Source organism: Camelus bactrianus, chromosome 8, assembly GCF_048773025.1.
Source record: "Camelus bactrianus isolate YW-2024 breed Bactrian camel chromosome 8, ASM4877302v1, whole genome shotgun sequence".
NCBI lineage: Eukaryota > Metazoa > Chordata > Mammalia > Artiodactyla > Camelidae > Camelus > Camelus bactrianus.
In genome coordinates, this window is record NC_133546.1 from 7303133 (window position 1) to 7324214 (window position 21082).

The 21082-nt window shown below is 44.7% G+C and overlaps 2 long non-coding RNA genes across 3 annotated transcripts; one reads left to right on the plus strand and one right to left on the minus strand.

Annotated features, from left to right (window-relative positions):
• Positions 1 to 71: 71 nt before the first annotated feature.
• On the plus strand, positions 72 to 5860 carry LOC141578326 (uncharacterized). 2 transcript variants are annotated; one of them, XR_012508516.1, is made up of 2 exons: positions 72 to 281; positions 4052 to 5860. It is a non-coding gene; the product is annotated as an uncharacterized LOC141578326 (long non-coding RNA). The 2 variants fall into 2 exon arrangements; XR_012508518.1 differs by having other exon boundaries at positions 72 to 231.
• Positions 5861 to 8135: 2275 nt separating this feature from the next.
• Positions 8136 to 21058, minus strand: LOC141578327 (uncharacterized). Its single transcript, XR_012508519.1, has 3 exons — positions 20921 to 21058; positions 11528 to 11715; positions 8136 to 8373 (listed from the first exon to the last, which is right to left on the minus strand). It is a non-coding gene; the product is annotated as an uncharacterized LOC141578327 (long non-coding RNA).
• Positions 21059 to 21082: the final 24 nt, after the last annotated feature.

Sequence of the window (21082 nt, forward strand, 5' to 3'; positions counted from 1 at the left end):
GGGAGGGAAGCCGGCCGCAAGGAGGGGTGAGCCGCGAGGTCGCAGGTCAGCCGCGGGGCATCACGGGAAGGGCGGCGGGGGTCGCGATTGGCCGCGCTGGGCGAACGCGCTCGCCGGCCACCTGCGGCTGCGGCGCGGCCTCTGGCGGAGAGATCTGGGCGAAGGCGGCGCGTGATTGGCCGGCTGAGGTACCGCGCTCATCTGTGATGCTTCCGCGCGCTGGCGGGCCAGGTGCGACCTCAGGAGCGGGGCCGTGGATCGGAGTCCCGTCAATTTAGGCTGTGAGCACCCTCACCGTTTTAAGTTTTGAGAGTTTAGAAACCGACGCTTTCTCTTTCCATCGGCAAGTGCGGCCTCCTGGACGCTTGGTTTGTCCCTGCCTTGACATCTCGAGGCGAAACCGGGCCGCTATTGTCTAGCAGATGGAGGTTGTGACTGTATGAGCAGCCCTAGGGGCACCTTGCTAGCTCAGAAACGAGAGGAAGGCGAACCTAGTGCAGCTTTAATGAACCATATAATACAAGTTTTTAAATTCGAATATACTCATTTACGCAAGACTGTGTGTGAGGACTATTGCATAAGAACGATCGTGTTACCTGATAGACGTGAAACAGTCTCTTGCGCTTATTACGGGAGTCTCGTAATTCTTTTGGCCTTTATCCAGCTTTACCAAAACCCCAAAGGAGGTGTCCTGGAATGAGGTGATTTATAAGGATAAGATTAAAGTATACTCAAGATGGTCAGGGACCAAAATGCAAAGAGAAAAATGGGCAAGGACATGAATAATGTCCTTACTTATAATGGAAATATACATTGAAATTACAAGGCTGTGGAGAAACAATGCTCAGATTTTCTGATGGGAATGAGAAAATTATTCAAGCCCTGTGGAGTACTAATATTTTATATTCACTTATCCTTATGCCTTGCAATTCTGCTTTTAACCCCTACCTTATTCTGAAGATACACTTTCACATATAGAAAAACATGTAGGCAAGGTTACTTGTAATGTCATAACAAAAGTTTGGAAAAAGCCCAAATGTCCATTAACAGGAAGCTGATTGGACATGATATATCCACACAGTGGAATACAATGCAATCAGAAAAAAGAATGGGAATGATACTCATATGTTGCTTTGAAATGCATCCCAGGCTATATGGAAAACTGGAAGCATATCCTAGAAACAAGAAAAATGGTTACCCATAGAGAGTGGTGGGGAAAGGTGGAGGAGAAGAAATAGAAGCAAGACTTCTTTGACTTTGAACATTTGAAGTTTTATATAGCCAAAAAGTAAATTAAAAAGGAAACAAACCCCAAAATTGATAGCAAATTGAAATAAAGAACCAGTAAGTCAAATTGGTAACATAACTGTATTGTTACACAGAGAAAATAATTATTTCCCCAGGGCTTCTGGAAATTGTACTCTAGTTAAATTATCTGTGATGGGGTGTATGCTAAGGATGAGAACACACTGCAAAGGAATCTTCAGCTTCACTCAGAGGTTTATAATTATTGGTACTATTGTTGCTGTGGTCTTGAAACTATATCATAGGATAATACAAATGTTATAATGTACAAGACTTTGAATGTAAGAGAAAATGAGATACAAATACAAGATCAAAGAACCTGTAATACATTTAAATGGGATATATCAGTTTGATCACATGATTTAAAAAATAAATTTACTCGTTCTATGCACCAAAAGGACCTAGAAGCACTAGGGTGATAACCAATTGTCACAGTTTTCTAGGGACTGAGAGGATTTCCCCTGGATGCTAGACTTTGTGTTAAAACTAAGTGTCCAAGGAAAACTAGGATGGGTGTTCATCTTACAGTTAGCAGTCAGCACACTTGCCATTCAGATCATGGTTTCTAAATTCCATTCCCACTAAATAGATCCAGAGCTCCTCAGAGAATTGGCTGATTCCAGTTCTAGGGCAGGGAAAGTACAAGATGAGTCAGACATTTTGTTGTGCCTGAATGCAAAGGAAATGCTTAGGATAATGAAAATGTGTCTATAGGACTGAGGAGAACAGGCAAAACTAACCTATAGGGATAGAAGTGAAATCTGCTTGGCTAGGAGTGTAAAAGGGCAGGAATCAACTGGAAAGGAACATGGGGGCACTTTTGGGGGTGATGAAAATATTCTACACCAGGATTAGAGTTGTGGTTACCCAGTATACACCTTTGTCAGTATTCATTAAGGTGTACCACTAAAATGAGTGTGCTTAATGTAAATTATACCCCATATATATTATACATTTATTATACCTTATCTGAATTTTACCCTCATTTATGTAAATTACACCTCAGTAAAGTGTGCAAATAAATGAAGACCGACCACATGAGAAAAGAAAGTCTGTTTTGTCAGAGCTTGCGTGCAAGAGAGTCCACCACCAACACTTGCATTTTGGCAGAGACTCAAAGGCAAGCTTCATAGTGGAAGAAAGAACAGCTTCAGGTGTGCGTGGTTGGAGGCTATTGGCCCAGAGAAGCTGGAGGCAGCTAACTGGAAGCAGGCCTTCCTATGGGACTGGTTGGCGATGCATATTTGGCTTTCTCAGGGTGATTCTAAATTGGAGATGGGGACAAAAATTAGAGAAGCTATCAGTTTTTAATCGAGTCCTGGCCATTTTGAGCCTATTGTTACAAATTATTGTTTATCTTCCTGGATCGTTACTTGTGGTAGCAACCTGACTTCCCCCAGGTCTGACCTACAGCAGGCTGGCTTCTGGGGCTGGAGGAGGCCATTGGTTTCCTGGGCAGGTTGCTGCAGGTTGTGGGTCAGGGTTCTTTTTCTACATGTGGTCTGGATGTGTATCTATATGTTTGTATATTCAGTCTTCAAAAGTAAATTTTAAAAGCCAGTTTGAAGGATCTCCCACGGACTGAATTTAGGGCAATTTTAGCATCAAAAAAAGAAAATGAGTACAATTGATTGTAAATACTGAACAGATAAAAATCTATGACTCTACAGTTTGAGAGACAAAGGGGATAGGGGACTATTTTTCCATCATTGCAAATGACTACGAAACCAGCTTCTTACTATGAAAATCAGTTATTAAAAGGAAAAATAGTATTTGTCCTGCCTTTTTTAAAAAAGGAGAATTGTGGTTCACTCTGGGCGGATGAGGAAAAACTCTTCTTTACAATAGGGTGCTAGCACATAAATATAGACTAAATGCCGGAGTTAGAAAAATATCCAAAGGGAAAAGGTGGGGGAGGGGTAAGTTAGGAGTTTGGAGTTTGCAGATACACACTACTATGTGTGAAATAAATAGAGTCCTACTGTATAGCACAGGGAACTATATTCTGTATCTTGTAATGATCTACAATGAGAAAGAATATGAAAAAGAATACATATATAAATGTATAACTGAATCACTCTACACCAGAAACTAACACAGTGTTGTAAATCAACTATACTTGAGTTAAAAGAAAACTATTATGCAGAAATAATTTTATATTACAAATTAAATATTATAAAGAATTCATTGATTCAGCAAGGATTCTAACGGACTTAAAAACCTTTAGATGACAGAATTCTGGGAAATGGGGGTTTTCATGCGGTTAGTTAAAGAGAATACACTTGTATAGTGGCGCCATCCAGTGGTCACCACAGGTTATTTATCTCCACAGGTTATTTAAAGAGAATACACTTGTATAGTTGCGCCATCTAGTGGTCACCACCTGAACCAAACGGTCAAATTTAGAATCTGAGCTAGTGGGACAACCTCCACTTTACAGAAAATATAGGAGAAAAGGTAGTAGTGCAAATCTAGTAATACTCTCAAAATTAATTATTCTCTTCAAAACTTTGCGAAACTATGAACAATAAATACTGAGTTAGGCCTGCTACTGCAGTGCTCAGCTCCATCCACCCAGCTTCAAGCTACAGTTTCAAATCAGATAACCAAAGTATGAAAGTTACTTACATATTACTGTTTAAATAGCACATACTGTTGAGTTAGGTTGATTTAAGTAAATCGACAATTTCTTTCCTGTCAGCCTGCTACTTAGCCTCTAACCTGTATTCCTACTACTTTGCTTTAGGAACCACCTAATAAAATATTACAAGGGAGACCAGAGGAAGAAGGAAAAGGCATTGGCTGTAAGTCTGGCTTTTGTCATTGGCACCCAAGAAGTCTCGGGAGCCTGGAGATGGGCAGAATTGGTGGTAGAGAAGCAGCAGTGATTCGTGGATGCTCTCCTGAGCCCAGAGCTGGTGTGACCGTGACCCTGAGCCCACCATGCTCTTCGATGAGTCAGTACCTTTGCTCTGGCCATTCTTCCTGCCTGCAGTGCTCTTTCCACTCTTCCTTACCAGGTTGTCTGCCATTCCTCATTAGCAGTTAGCTTTAGAGACATTATTTCTTTAGCTTATTTTGTGTCAAATACAGAGATTTGTAATTTTATAGATACAGGAGCTAAACCAAGCTTTGTAGACTAATTTTCTCTTTCTAAGCTAGTGGGTTCTACACTGACTTTCTTCCAACATTCTTCTGTGAGCAGCAATGCGGTATGCCAACCCAATGTATCTAATCTTTCAGATTTAGCTAATACTTAAATTGTGTAACGTGAACAAAAATACTGCAATGTGAATAAAAATACTGCAACCATATCAGTAAACAAAGAATGCTGAAACCAAGTCATCAGGGGCTGCCGCCACCCCCCCAGCGAGGACAGGCCTGCAGCCCAGCCTCTGCAGCCACTCACAAGAAAGGACAGGATACTGGCCCTAGATAGCCAGGTGCTTGTCAAAGGAATGAATTCAGTGAGCCCAAATGTTTGCTTCCTCCCATACATAGAAAAGCACTAAATTCTTTAACTTGAGATGCCTGGTTTTCTTTAGATAACAAGTAATCTTTTATTGTTCCAACTACCTGGTCTTTGTTGTAAAGCTCCTATATATCCTAGCTCCTCCCCTACCTCTTTGGAGCAGTGCCTCAGAGCGATCTGAGAGGCTGTCATCCCGGCTCGAGTCCTCCCACCAAATAAAACATAACTCTTAAGTTTTAGGCTGCGCATTTATTTCAGTCGACAGTAACTACCATTGAAGCTAATAACGCTTAGTCTTCATTTTGTTTGCAGACCACAAAGAACTCCACTGGTACTCTAAAAATTAAATATATATATAAAATTAGATTTCTATCATAATTTTTACTAGTACTATTTTTTAAATGCTCTTTCATTATACCTATCTCCCTGAACATAACGCTGAATACTCTTCTAGGCTTTGTTTCCTTGTATTATTTTGAATCAACATATACCTAAGAAATATTTATTAGATAACCTGTGACATTGTACTAAGTACAGTCTTTAAAGGAAACTGTCTCCCAAATAGTGGCTGTAGAGTTGGGTTTTAATCATTCTGAGACAGGAAGGGGGCAGGACACAGCCATTCAAGGAATAACACAGCAAGTAACACCAGAGTGGCGAATGATTCAACCCCCTGTAAGCCTTGAGGCTCAAGATGGTGGGAGATTTGACTTCTTGTAGACCTTGAGCTTCATTATACACCCATTTTAATATATTAACATGGTGAATAACGTGCCCACAGGCGCCATGGCAGTCCCAAGGCTAGCCACAAAAGGTCAAAGACAGGGAAATGGCCAACTTCCTGGGAATCCCAGCCCCTTACCCAGGCTGGTTAGACTGGTCCTCCCACTTATTAGCATATGAAGCCACTGAGCCCATAAAAACTGGCAACATGGCGCCTATGGCCGCCCCCTCTGAGACGGCCCGCTCTCTGTCTATGGATTGTGTACCTACTTTTACTCTAATCTGAGCACCCAACCCCCATACCTCGTGGCCTTTCTCTTGCCTTTTGATGTATCTCTAAATAAATCTACGTTTACTCAACAGTGGCTCGCTCTTGAATTCTTTCCTGCGCGAAGCCAAGGACCCACACTTGGCGGGGCACGTCCCAGGGGCTCAACTGAAGCCTGGGACACGACCCTCCTCACGCCCCGGACCCTCCTCACGCCCCGCATGCGTTTTTCCTGCATCAATTCTGAATCCTTGGTGGGTGCAGGGAGCAGAGATAATAGAGGTGTGGGAAACTCAGAGCCACTTGTTCTTGAAAATACACTTGTCCAGTTACTAGGAAATCCCTTCATTAGGAAACATAAAGGCACCCCTTGGAGATAATTTCCCTATCTTGATTTCTACGTATTTTTCCATGCCACCCATTCAGTGCAAATAACAGTGATTTCTTATTTATAATTTGTTTGTTATTTTTTTAAATAGAAATACTGGAGATAGAACCCAGGACCTCGTGCATGCTAAGCATGCGCTCTACCACTTAGCTACACCCTCCCTGCAATTACAGTGCTTTCTGAAAAGGATTCAGTGTGGCAGCATGACTAAGCATCGCTGTCCTCCATCCGACTTCCACCAGGGTACCATGGTACCACTGCTGGGAGCCATGCTCCTCCTCTTGCTGCTGGTCCCGTGACTTTTTGAGTCATACTATCTTCAGCCCATGGGATGAATTATGGCAGGTATGAGCCAATGTTTCTTAACAGAGGTGCTATTGGTATCCTGAGCAGGACAAGTCTTTGTGTGGGTGTGTAAGTGTTCTGTGCGTTTTAGGGCATGAGCACCCCTAGGCTACCTCACTAAACCCCAGCAGCACCTCTTGTGTGTGACAACAGAAAACGCGCCTTCTGTGTTTCCAGTCCCCCTGGATGGGCAGGATGCCCCTGATGAGAGCTGTGGTCAGTTGAGGGTGTCATCATCTTCTTTACCAAGGAGTGATGCCCAGTCTTCTTGCAGGCAGAGCTGGCCAGTTGACCGGTTCTGGCCAGGACCGGAGCACCTCTCCTGGGACTTGTAAGAATAGTTTTCCTCCACAAGAGAGCTGTGCATGAGGAGAAAGTGCTTTTTCTCCCTCCCTTCCTTGTCTCTCAACAGGCTGGGAGAGGCTGCGATGCTTACATCTGTTGTAACCATCTTATGACCATGAGACACCAAGTGGGAAAACAGAAGCCAGCCTGCTGAGAATTCAGAGCAGAGGGTGGAAAGTCCCTGGATCCTGAATGACATCGTTAAGCTTCCAAACTAACCCAGGGGCTGCCAGTTACTGGGATTTTTATGAAGTAAAATAGAAATGTCCTTGTTGTTTTAAACCACTGTCCACCAGGATTCCTGTTACCTATTGTGAAACACATTCTGACTTACACAGTTAGAGAAAAGGGGTATTCACATGATACACAAGTTAAAGAAAATGGAAAAGTACCAACAAAGCTAGCTTTTTCTCAGGACAAAAAAAAAATATATATATATACACACACACACACACACACAATAAAGGAATTCACCTGCAGAGAGTTGAATGTTCAAAGTCTTAAGATACGAACTGTGTTTCCTTTACTGAATCCATGCATCAAAATAATTGTTCCTCCTGCAGCATTTTGCTTTATGGGGGCTGTTTTGACATCATGACTTCAGCCCTCATTTGTTCAGCGGTGTGATGAAGCAGACATTTAAATTCCACTATTGACTTCCAGAAAATTGAAACTTTATGAGACACTGCCCTAGGGTAAATTAAAAATATAAGGGGCTTGGAGAACCTTATTTTCAGAATTTTTCAAAATACAGTTGTTTGCTCTAATGCTCTCGCTAACTGTGTTTAACCTGTGGAAGCAACAGGCAAATTCTGCTGGGTCAAACACTCAGTGAAACTTTTTCTAATATTTAAAAAGGACAGCTCTTTATTTCCCATAAATTACAGACCCACTAGCTCAGGAGACAGTCCATCTGGAAACTGTGCGCCTGATTCCCCTGGACAAATTGCAGATCTGCCAGAGAAGCGCGTTGGACTTTAGGCAGTTGTTCTGCTATTGACTGTGCTGGCCACCTGCTACAGATGTCTGTGAGGAACAATATCATATTTATTTTCATTGCTCCTTTCTGCCTTTTTTAACTTCCTATCTTCCTCTGTTCCACTCATCTGTGTCCGGTGCTGCCAGCCAAGTCCAGGCTTCATCTTTCCTCGTGAACGATCGCAACAGCCCCCACTTGGTTCCCTGCCGCCCATCAAAACCACCTGGCACTCAGCAAGCCAGCCCTTCCTAGAGTCACTGAGCGAGGGCTCGTATGGCCACCATGCAGAAAGCCAGGCTTTGACGGTGTGTGCTGCAAAGCAAGGGTTTATTTGCAGGGTATTAAGCAAGGAAGTGGGAGACACGCCTCAGATCTACTCCATCTTGGTCTTTGAGTGAGGGGTGTTTTAAAGGGGAAGAACAAAGAAACTGGGGTTAACCATCGCCTTGTGGCATTTCTCGGTTGTGGTTTGGAGAGTCAGGATGTCTCTGATTTACGATTCTCTGGCCAGGTGGTCCATGGCTCCAGGGCCTGTGAGCTCGTCTTGCCTGGAGAAACAACCAGAGTTTGTATATTAATGATGGTATTTACAACAGCAACTTTAGCACATTAATGTTATCAACAACAGCAGTCTCCATCATCTGACTCCAGTTAGCACAGGATTGAGATCAGGGTGGATAAGAAAGGGATTGAGGTCAGAGGAGACAAGCAAGAGAATGAAGTTTTGGATAGAGATTTATCATAAACTCAGCAGGGAAGCTCAGTTTTAGGAAGCCTCGGTTTCACTAATACAATTCTGGGAGATTTCCACCTCTGGGGAAACGAAGCAGACGTACTTTTCCACGTTCCTCTCGCAAAGCACAACTAAAACTCCCAGACATTGCATGCGATACAACCACAGCAAGGCACGTTGGCCGGGGACCTCAGGACTCTAGGCTCTCTTTTTGCTTCATAAACCCCAGAAACAGGCAGTCTGGCAATACCAACAGGTACAGACAACACATGCCCCCCAACAAAAGCCTGCTCCCTGTAACCAAAGAACCAGGAAGACAGAACAATTTTAGACTGCAACCACTCTCTACACCAACACCACCATTTTCTCCTGCTCGGGCTTCTGAGCAAGACCCCGGCAAGCCTGGATGTGGTTAATTGGAGAGACACTAGGGCAGGGTTACCCCACAACCTGAGTACTGGAATCAGAGTCATTTGATACAATTTTTCAACAAATTGCAAAACAGGAAATGCCTTATAGTATTCTGGGAAAGAGCATCACCTAGTGATGAACCAAAAGCAAAAGGTGTAAATACTGTGCTTCCAAGCCCTAGGTCAAAGACAAGTTCCTGTGGGCTCTTAGATCACTACACAGGCTCTGCCAGGGGAGGCAGGCAGGGGTGTGTGGTCAGAAGACACTGATGAAGCCCAAATGGAATGTGCTAGTATGTTCCAGTTCAAAGCTGGCTCACCCCATCTAGGGAGGGAAAAGCCTGAATGAGGTGTGTCATTCTGGGAAATCCAAGGTGTTGCCGGGTTTCTGGAGAGGAAAGAATACGGGAAGAGGTGTAGACAGGAAAAGAGGTGGGACACAGTGGCTACCATTTTGCTGAATGTTTACATACATTCCTTCATAGTCCTCAGCATCAGGCCCCTGGGAAGTAGGGATGGTATTGGTCCTGCTTGACAGGTGGGACAGCTGAGGCACAGAGATTAAATCACAGCACAGATAAGAAGGGGTGATCAGCTTGGATGAAGTTAAGCCGATTTCAGAGTCCACTCTTAAACACACTACAGGCTTCCCTGAGGGACGCATGCAAAAATAGAAACCTTGAGCAAGATAACAGTCCAGCTACTGCAGGGAATGTGACTGATACTGGGATAAAGTGTCCCCTGTTTGGAACATCCTTACTTTCTGCCTGGAGACCCTTGAACTGAACAACACATCTCCCTCTCAGCAGGAGAAACCTTAGACACAGAGGGAAGGGAGTTTGCTTCTGTTCCCTAGGAAACAAATGCTTAATATAACCAAACAATCCGCTAAGTCTGAGCGGCGCTCGTGCCCCAGATGGAGGCATAGCCAAACGCTCGTGCGTGCAGGCTGGGTAGGAGGCAAGCCAAGAGGGGCTGCAGTGGTCCCAGAGCCCTTTCTTGAAAAAGAAGACTGGGCTGTCCAAGGCCACGGCCAGAAGCATGGAAAACTTGGATGTGTTTAGGCAAACAAGTGTTTCCAGGGCTCAGCAGTGAGGGAGGCCGGAGGCGGAAGCGGACGCAGGTCTGAGCCGGGGGCCAAGTGGCGGCAGCTGCCGGTACTCTCCCAAGCAGGACCCCAGGCGGAAGCCCCGATGCAGAGAAAGAGACCAAGCCGCTGGAAGAGGGGCCGGGCGAGGGCCAGGAAGTGTGTGGGCCTCACACACTGAAAACAGGGAATAAGCAATAAATCCAGGATAAAGGCCAGCCAATACATGAGCTTGTTCTGTATAGAAATTTATTAGAAGGCATTAAGAAGAGGCAAATATTTAATAAGTTTTTAAAGGATAAACTATGGTATGGCTTTGCCCTAAGTATTTTTCTAAACTTTGCACTACGTCATACATGGCTTCAGCCTTGGCCTTTGGAAAATTAGAGTCAAGTGCTTTCTTGAGTGTCGTTTGGGCCGTCTCTGCCCATGTGAGTGATTGTGTAACAGCTCAGGTCACTGCCATGTTCAGCTGGGCTAATAACCTAAGTGTAATAACATAGGTCACACAGTCAAGGCATATTGTTCAGATTAATTTCAATATCTAGTGTGGCGTGGGGTGAAAATCTTCTTAGGGTCTGTGTTCACTGAAATTCTATCAGTTAATTGTATAAATGTATATTCATTATATGAGAACTTTAAAGGAGCTAAATACACCTCCCTTATTCTGTCTAATATCATTATTTAAATTCTTAGAAACATTTATGGACTCAAAAGAATAGACCTGTCTTACCTACCTAATATTTAATATTCTTATTAACTTTCAACCTGTCCTCAAATGTATTTAGCTCTTTTAAAGTTCTTAATCATTATCTTTGGTGGGGAGGGTATAGCTCAGTGGTGGAGTGCATGCCTAGCGTGCATGAGGTTCTGGGTTCAATCCCCAGTACTTCCATGAAAAATAAATAAATAAACCTAATTACTCCCCCCGAAAAAAACCAAACAAAAATTATTTTTGTACATAAAACCCATTATTAAAATTAACTTTTAAATATTCTGGGATTTAACCCTTGCAATAATAAGTACACAATTACACTTTGACAACAACACTTGCCATCAGGCATAGCCGTGACCTCAGCAGTAATCCAGCAGCTGATGTGCTGAAAAATTAGTATAATATCAATTATTTAAAATTAATTTAAATTTAAACTACTAAATGTTTTCTTAAGAGAATAATTTTATTCATTTTGAATGAAAATTCAGATTTATTCTTGAATTTCAAATGTTCATTCTGTGATGGGGCTATTTGTCTTTGACCAAACACTGATCATAACAACTGGCCACCAGCCGTTCAACCAGAGTGTGCATTTATTGCATTTCTAAATGTTTTAGAAAGTGACTGGTGGAATTAGCATCGTATTTCTTGGTATCCTGTGAATAATAATTTACATCTTAACATATCTTACAATGACCAGTGGTGGAATCCTTAATGTATCTACTTTTGCATGTGAGGGACACTGGTAAGTACTCACCAAGCCCACTCCTCTTCTTCCTGGTCACAGACGTGAGCTACATGGTCCTGCTTCTCTTACAGTCGGGTCTGGCCACGTGGCTGAGTTCCAGATAATGGTATGTGGGCAGAGGGGATGTATTTCCAGGCTGGGCCCATTACACCCTTCTCATCCTCTCTCCCATTCAGGCCGGGAACACGCACACTGCACTGTGTAATGTAAACATTTTCTGTTTATCTGTCGGAGGAGGTAGTGCCACACTTACTAACACGCTTGTAAAAGAACTTCAAGAAACATTTAAAACCAACCCAGGAGGCCATAAAATGCCTAGAAGAATCTAAGTTGTATCTTTACACACAACTTTTTAAATTTAAAGGTCACATTTGGGCTGACTGGGCATGGGTGCTCTAAGGCAAGCTGGTGGCATGAGCAAATGTTCTCTAAAATCCTCACCGAAATGACTCATGGGACAGACTCGTGGGGAAAAAAATCCACATTATTGCTGAAAATCTGGAGGTCACTCAAAGACCAGAAATACGGGAGGATTTCTGGTGGCTCTAGCGATGGTAATTACATTGCGCAACAGTGACTCACAGTGTGCGGTCATAAAGTGGCTTCCTTTCTGTCCTCGAGTGTGTCATTACACCGGCCTTGTGGGCTTGTTTTTTTCTTTGCCCCTGGACCAAAATGCTGGCCCTGTGACCTTTTAAAAAATACATTCTTAGGTAATAGAAAGTCATATAACTCCTTTAAGTCGGAACACAGGCATAATATTAAATGCCCAGTCCCACGCCATGAAACTCTGACTTAAAGTTGGGACATCCCCTACTTCAGCACGAGCCTGTAGGAAGTTAGCAGCCCGCCGAGGGAGAAGGAGGTGGGAAGCTGGCTGATGTTCAGTTCCCCACCTTTCCCTTCTGCTAGCTAACTGCTAACCGAGGTTTCGGGCTTCTCCAGGGATGGAGCTGTGCTGCGGTGGGGTTGGGAGACGCGCGGGGACCTGACTTGACTACCACTGTCTTGCTCGGCAGTTGTTTAAAGCTGACTCTTCCTCTCTTGGATTTGGAGACCACCCGTCACTGAGGATGTCTCACCTGAAGTTCAGTCTAAAAACTGAGGGACTGTATCCTGTTCCAGGAAAACTTAAGAAAAGAAACCCAGATTTCTGCCTTGGACTTGGAAAGTTAAAGCTGAACCTAAAAGAAAACCAGGCCAATGGAAAGCCAGATTTTACAAAAATGGACATTATGTCCCAAAGACCAGGCATTTCAACACAACTTCCAAAGCAGGCTCAAAGAGATACTTGTTCTTTAGTTAGCACTAAGAGACGGAAGTCTTCTGTGTGATCAAAACAGCTGGAGTCAGAATGAAACATCACACACTTTTAAACAATGCATTTCAAATTAAAGCATGCAAATGCATATTCATTCAATACTTTTCATATGAAGAGCCAGAACTAATGATGCATGGCCTATGATTTCCATTCTCAATTCTCTAAAGTGGGAACTTAGACGTTTAAACAGCAATCAGATCCTTCAACCGTTTAATGGTTTTCCCATTGTTGTATGTTTGTTTTGCCCACATCTAATTGAACAGTGATGATTTCTAGTGGCTCACCTTTATTGAGTCTTCACAAAGCATTCAATTTAGTTTTCATTAAAATAACTTCCTTTTCACACTCATATTTTATCACTGTACTTAGTACTTAATTAATTTACATAATTTCAATAACTGGTAAATAAGTAAAACGAGGCATGAACCTGTTTTGGGAGGAAATACACCTGACTCTCGGCAAGCATCCAACTCAGCTGTTGGGGACAATGGTGAGTGATCTGGCCCTGATCACTCGTGGGCTCTCTGGGCATCTGTCACAATTCTCTACAGAGGGAGGGGAGAACGTGTTAATCTGGAAAGTTGTTGAAGTGGGTTGTGTATTAAAAATCTTCTACCTTATTTATTCTGCCTGAAACAGCCTGGTGTAGTGGAAAAATCATGGACCTTGGGGTCAAACAGACCTAGGTTTAAAATTTTGTATTGTTTGTTTACAGTTCAGGGACTGTGGGAAAATTACTTAATCTTTCTGAATCTCAGTTTCTTTATTTTAAAAGTTGATAAACTATTCATGAGAGTTAAACAAAATCAGTTAGTAAAGATCCTGGTACAAAGGTGCTCAGTAAACAATAGTTGTTACTATTACTCTTCTGTGTGGTGGCTTCCCCGTTGCTCTCCTGCTCATTGAACATCTGGTTCACCAACCTGTTTCCCCATGTTGCCCAACGTCCCAATGTGTTGCTCACAGCTGCTCAAGTAATGCCTCCCAGAGGGCACTAGTAATTGCTCACTACTGTGTTTACCCCTGTGACTCACACTTGTGGGCAGTGATGTAAGGATCTTTTTCCTTTTGCAGGTTCAAGAGTTCTTTCTCAGGTTGTTGTCATCATTTGGCCTAAGTTTGCTCCAATTTATTGGTTTTCTCCCATTTTAGTTTTTCTTTAAAAAATTTTTATTTATTTATTTTTCTTCAAGTAAGTTGATTTACAAGGTTGTGTTCGTTTCAGGTGTATAGCAAAGTGAATAACTGAATATATATATGTATATTCTTTTCCAACTATTTTTTCTTACAACAGTTAAGAACTTCTTTAATCTCCCTGAGAGGTAATCTGTCTTGCTGCTAATCGTAAACTCATCAGAGCAAGCTTCAATGCAGTACTGTATGGAGGCTGGGAAGACTTGAACACAGAGGAGCTGGGGTACCATCACACACAGTGAGCAAACTGTGCCTCATGCATCAACAGCCTGGTGCCTGGACATCTCTGATCTTCTTTTGAGCCCCTCTTGGACCCTCATTCTCCTCCTAAACTTTGCCTCCTGACTCACTCACTTGGTTTGATGTTTTGTAATAGATTTACCTTTGGGACAGTGGTTCTCAGCTGGGGGTGATATGGCACCCAGGAAACATTTGGGACATTTTTGGTTGACACAACTGGAGGTGGGTGAGTGCTACTGGCATCTGGTAGGTAGTGGCCGGGGAGGCAGATAAATACCCTTCAATATAGGACAGTCCCACAACGGACAGTTGTCTGGTCCAAAATGTCAACAGTGCCAAGGTTGAGGTTGAACCCCCTGCTGTCTGGGTTCTGGCTTTGACCCCAGACTCCAGCCTTTGGGTAGCCTCAGGCCTTCCCATCAGCACCCCCAGACACCAGTACCCTTCCTGGGGAATAGGCTCTGCAGGACTATGACAAAACTCCTGAGGGTGGGGATGATGGCTGGTTCTACACCCAGCTCACAACAGGCTTAGCACCCAGAGGACAGTCAATGCAGGGTTGTTTAGTAAGTAAGAATAGAACATGAAGGTTAAAGCACCGATTGAAGTCCTTTCTCATCCGCCCTCCAACTCCAACTAAGAGTCAGTTGCTACTGAAAGCAAGATTATGAATTTCCCAAAGCCTGGACCAAAGGTGGAGAGGCCCATGTTCTGGGCAGGCTGTGCAGGTTTGGCAGCTTTTCCCATCAGGAAATATAGAAGTGGTGGGGGGAGGGTATAGCATGCATGAAGTCCTGGGTTCAATCCCCGGCACCTCCATTAAAAATAAATATATAAATATATTACTTCCCCCCAAACAAACAAACAAAATTTTAAAAAGGAAATACAGAGTGGGGGTTGGAGCAAAATTAGAGCTGTCTCAGGCTTTAACAGTGTTGGGCTCCATCTTTCCCCACTTTGCTCCACCCTCATGCCCTTGGAGGAAGGCGGTGGTGGGACACACGCACCCTGTGCACTAAGGGTGAACTTGGACACCAGAGCCCACTTTTCATCAGGACATTCGGAAGGTGGGAGTACCAGCTGGTCTCAAAGGGCCCATGGCAAGGAAGCATGGACCAGGCTACGCCGGAGGCTGCATGGCCGATCAAAGGAACATTCATCCAGAAAAGGGGAAGGGGGGCCAAACAGCAGCATGATCACCCCTGGGCACATGCCGGGGAAATGTGACAGAAAGCCACTCGGGGTGGAGCCGAACCAGATGTGTCTCCTTTACCAAAACTCCAACATGTAGGGGGCCATTAAAATGAAGTTGAGCCAGACCAAGAGGGAACACACGTCTTCCCTGTCAGCCCCTGACTGTGGGTGGAGCTGGCATCACTAGTACCTGGGGCCAGATGACACCAAAGTGGGAGCCAGCTGAGAAGGGCCGTCCCTCCTGAACACAGACACCCCCTCCCCTTTCTGCGATGGGAGCTGGCAAGGCTCTGAAGAAGCAGCGCAGGGAGGAGAGGGGAGTGCTGCGGGGGAAGTCTCTGCAGGGGAGGCGGGGAAGGAGACCCTGTGATTCCGATGATGAACTCCACAGTGGCTGACAGTTTGATACCAGATAGGATTACAGAAATCACTGAACCGCTGAATTACTTTGCTTGGGTTGCGGTAACAAAATACCACAGACTGGGTGGTTTAAACAACAGAAAGTTATTTCCTGACAGTTCTGGAGGCTGGGAGTCTGCCACCAAGGTGTTGGCAGGACAGGTTTCTCCTTAGGTCTCTCTTCCTGGCTTGCAGATGGTCACCTGCCTACTGTGTCCTCCCATGGCCACCCCTTGGCCTGTGCGTCTATGTCCTCAACCCCTTTCTTATAAGGACCCCAGTCCCACTAGTTTAGCGCCCACCCTAATGCTCTCCCTTTTAAAGGCTCTATCTCCAAATACAGTCACATTGTGAGATACTGGAAGTTAGGACTTCAACATATGAATTTGGAGGGATACAATAAAGCCCATGACAACTGAATTAAATTCTAAACTGGTCTGGGACAAAACTAAGATGTCTGATCAAGGGGAACTGGAATATTCAGGGCCAAGGCTGGGGTTAAGAGAGCCTCCAGATAATATATCACTGAGAGGAAACTCTTCAAATTCAATGCAGGAGTAATCCATCAACCTTCTCATAATTAACCAGAGCATCTTGTACCAATATAGCTGACTAGTTCCTTAAATTAATATTCTTAGGGTAAAACTATTGGTTTATTTTACATGATTTTATTTAATTTCCTACCAAAGGGCCAGTGCAGATGTAAGCCAGCACCAGAGTAGGGTGATGCTGGCCAGGATGGCTAGAGTTCTGGGACACGCCTGAGATGGGACCCAGTGTCTGTACTGTTGTCAGTGACCAAGTTCTAGCGTGAACCTCCCTGGTATATGAGGCCACGCCTCCTGCATACCGACTGTGGTCCCTCAGAGTGGACCTCATGGTGGGGGTGCAGTCCCTGTCATTTGCTGGCCAGGAGATGTAGTTGGCCTGATCTCCTTATGCTCGGTCATTGCCCTCAGTGGTCAAGGTCAATTCATCATGGGTAGCTCTTGAGAGTTATTCTTAGAACTGAATTCCATCTCACTCCATGATAAATCCTGGGCTTTTAATTGGAATTCAGTGGTGTAATGACTAACAAATCTCCCCACCCCTTACATGGAATGCATTGCCCATGTTGTTTTTTACCTGGCGCGATGGTTAGTTTTAGGTGTCAACTTGGAGGGTATTTTGGATGAGATTAACATTTAAATCGGTGAATTTCTTGGTAAAGCAGGCTGTCCTCCATACTGTGGGTGGGCCTCATCCAATCAGTTGAAGGCTTAAAGAGAATAAAAACTGAACTCCCTCCAGCAAGACAGTGTTCTCCAGCAGATGCCTTCACACGGAACTGCACCGTTGGCTCTCCTGGGTCTCTGGCCTGCCGGTTCACACTACAGATTTTGGACTTGCCAGCCTCCAAAATCGCATGAGCCAGTTCCCTACAATACGTCTCTTTCTCTCTATGCACACATCTTACTGGTTCTGTTGCTCTGGAGAACCTGGACTAATTGACCTGATGGAATGATGGTGGAAATTCATCCCCCTGAAGGGGCAGACGTGGCAGAGTTTTCATGCAGGGATCTTATGGAGGCACCTCCTGGACTCTAAATATGGGAAAACCTTTCTCTTCACTCTTCCTCCATTCTGTTCTGTTTTCCCAGGTTCACAGCCAGCCAGTCTGATTCTCTCCACAGACAAAGGTGGGAAGAGTCAGTCAGGTGGGCTGGTGCCAAGGGGTGCACCAGGAAGCTGGGTCTTCATTGCAGCTAAGAAGCAAATACAATTGAAGGCGCAAATGACCCAAGGGACCAGAGGACCAGTTCAAACTTCAGGTCCAAGAGCTATGACCTAAGTTATGCAAGAGATGAGGCCACAGATCAATCAGGAGTTGAGGAGACAGGAATAAGTTGGGAAAAGGCACAGGAGGTGGTTTCAAACATTGGGCTGCAAACAAGAAAACAGCTGGGCTCAATTTTATTGGGTGCAAGGAATGCGGCAGAGGGCGTGGTGGCTGCTTAAAGGCACAGGCACGCCAGTGCTGAGAGTGGAGAGAATATTCAAAGCCCAGCTCTGCTAGCTGTTAGCTCTGTGTGTGACCTTGGTCAAGTCACTTACCATCTTTGTGCAAAAGAGTAATAAGAAGCCAATTTACAGAGGTGTTGTGTGAATTAGGAGATGATATGGAGCATTGGACCTGGTACCTAGCACACACTGAGGATCTTCTCAGTCACCTCAGCTCCCTTCTCCCTTCACGGACACGTCAATCGACCACATGTTCAATAAAACACTTCTGTTCTGAGCCAGCCTTCCCCTTTCCCTTTTAGTAGTTAATGTGTTCGAGGATGCAGTCTATAATCAGCCTGATGAGGCAGGGAAAAAAAGCTCACTTGGAAATCTTTATTAATGATACTATATCTCTACCATCATCTTCTCTTTCAGCCTAGATCATTGATTTCATTTTAGCAATTTAAGTACTACTCTTGGTCCTATTAGCAATCCCAGTTATGCAAAGGGAAAGTTGGTACAGCAATTTTCACTTAGATTCCTGCCTGGGTAAGATTTGTGATACAAGGGGTGAAAAGAAAAAAGAGAGAGACAGACAGAGACAGAAACAGAGAGAGGGAAAGGGTGTAGTTGAAGTTAACCCATCAGCAGCCAGAGTTCACAGCCAAGCATAGAAAAAACGTCCTGCAGAAGGATATGTGGCATGGACTGCTGTTTTCCAATCCACTACTCATTTCCCCTTCGGTTAAAGAATTCCATATCGTTTCAGACTGGAAATTTACACAGCTGAATGATCACATCTCCCAGCCTCTTGTGTAGCTAGGTTCAGCCTCCTAACTAAATTCTGAGTGGAATTTCTTGGGTGAATCTATCACAAAGGGTCCTTAAAAGGGAGCCAGCTGGGGCCCACCTTTTGTCCTTCCCTCTGCATGGACAGGAGGTGAGATGGCTGGTGCTCTAGAAGCTGTCAAGGACCACAAGGCAACTCTGAGGACAGAGGAGCCTGGTTCCTTGAAGACTTCATGACACTGTCATCCCAGCCCTGGACTACCTACTCCAGATCTCTCTTACATGAAGGAATACACTCTTCTGTGTTTGAGGCACTGTGACTGCGTCTTTGTCACTAGGATATGAATGCAATTAATAACTAACTCAAAATGATTTCATCTCAATCCACATTTTGCCTTCTCCAGACAACATGTTGGTCTAGACTGTAATGAATCTGAGGATGGCTGGGAAGTAACCTCGGTAAGTTTACTGAGGGGAAATCCATAATTATGGTGCCCTGATGTAGCAGGTGACATCCTGAGCTGGCAGGAGGAATTTAGGACAGACCCCAGCCAACTGTAATCTAACTCCTTCTTACAGTGGTCAGCTAAGAAAGAAAAAGAGGACTGTTTATTGAGTGTAAGAAAATCCCCATTACTTCTTGTACCCCCCAAACCCTTGGTCTCAATCCTGGTCACTTTCACAGTTGGAGTAATCTGGAAGGATGTGGCTGATGACAGCTATGATGTTAGAGACACTTTTATTTGACTACTAATGTCACTTCCCCACAGCGCAATCTTTGTTGCTTGTCCAAAGGGGGAGGAGTTCAATTTATATCTCAAAGTATCATCAGCTGGAGGAGGTGGGTATAGCTCAAGGTGGTAGAGTGCATGCTTAGCATGCATGAGGTCCCGGGTTCAATCCCCAGTACCTCCTCTTAAAAAAGTAAATAAATAAATAAACCTAATTATCCCCCCCCAAAAGTATCACCATCTGTATAAACAAGAAGTACATCAGTGCAGCCTGGCTGGGCTCAGTCTCCTTACGGTGATGTTTTGTTTTCACTAGAGCAAGTCCTTGTATTAGTGACTGATCTGTCACTGAATTCAGTTGATTCATCCTTAAAAATGCCCTTTTCTTCCAGATCCCATAGCGAGTACCTTAAACCGGCTCTTGTAACTCATGCTAGGATTCCTGCAACAGCTTTCCAACTAGCCTGCACCTCCAATCAGTGCCAGACTCTCTTGCCTGAAAAACTACTTTCCATGTCCCCCACTTCAGCTGAAATGCTTCTCAATTTCCCATTATCCTATGATTGAGTTTTAAGGACACCCAGAACCTAGTCCCAACCTGAATTTCCTCCTTCCTCTGGTCACATTCTGCTGACTGTCAGCAAGCCCTGCCTTCTTGCTGGGAAGCAGTGCTGGGTGGTTCTCCTTTGCTGTGCCCCTAGTCATCCCAAAGCCTAGTCATCTTTGGGCAGGGGTGGGGTAAGGGCTGTGAAGGGGCTGGGAGGGAGTAACAGAAACTATTCAACACCTACTATCTGCTTCCTTTTCCATAATTCTATTCAGTAAAGGTCCCACTCAGGCCATGAAGTGTAAAGCTTCCCTAACTTCTATACAGGGAGAATTTTACACAATTCAGCATTGGTTTTTCAATTGTTAAGAAAGCAGTTGATACTTCCAGTTTATTAGATATAAGACACTGCAGGAAAGAATTTTCTGTTGTACTTCTTTTATGTTCTCCCAACAAGCACTCAAGACTTGGCCGCTAAAGTTCGGTAATCAACAAAGTATGAACTTCGGGTCCTAATCCCAAATCTTTCACTTATTAACTGTGAGACCAGGGCAACCTGCTTAACCTCACTGTGCTCAAGAACTGTCTCCTGAAATCAGCGATACCTACCCTAGGGGTGAAATAAGGATAAATGTATGTAAACCCTGCAGCGCAGTCCTTTTACATCGTGGGGGTTCAGTAACACTACTATCAGGCCTGGCGGAGGTCCCAAGGTCAGCTCACTAGGAAAGGTCACTCCGGGCAGCTGTTGGAGGGGCACTGGGCCTACATCTTATCAGCAGCGCCAGGGCCTCACCAGCCCGCTGGGGCGCTCCGAGGCAGGGAAGGAAACTCGAGGCTTTCCTTAGTGGAGGTCGCAGGACCCCGTGGCTGCCCAACACACCGCAGCAGGAAAGGGGCGGGAACCAACCGGCCGGCTAATCCCCAGCTCGCCGTGGTGGGTAGAGCCCTGCACCTCGACCCCGTAGGGCGGGTCCCTCGCGGGGCGGGACAGAGGGACGTACCATCTCACGCCAAGCGCGGGGGGGGCCCCCTCTGCGGCCTTCCCTCTCGGCGACAAGTCCAGAAGCGCGGAAGGGGGCATCCTGGTTCGAGCAGACGCTGGAGAAAGTGCAGGATTCCCTTTTATCGCGTGCCCTGGTCTCAGAGCGTGGGCGGGGGCCGGC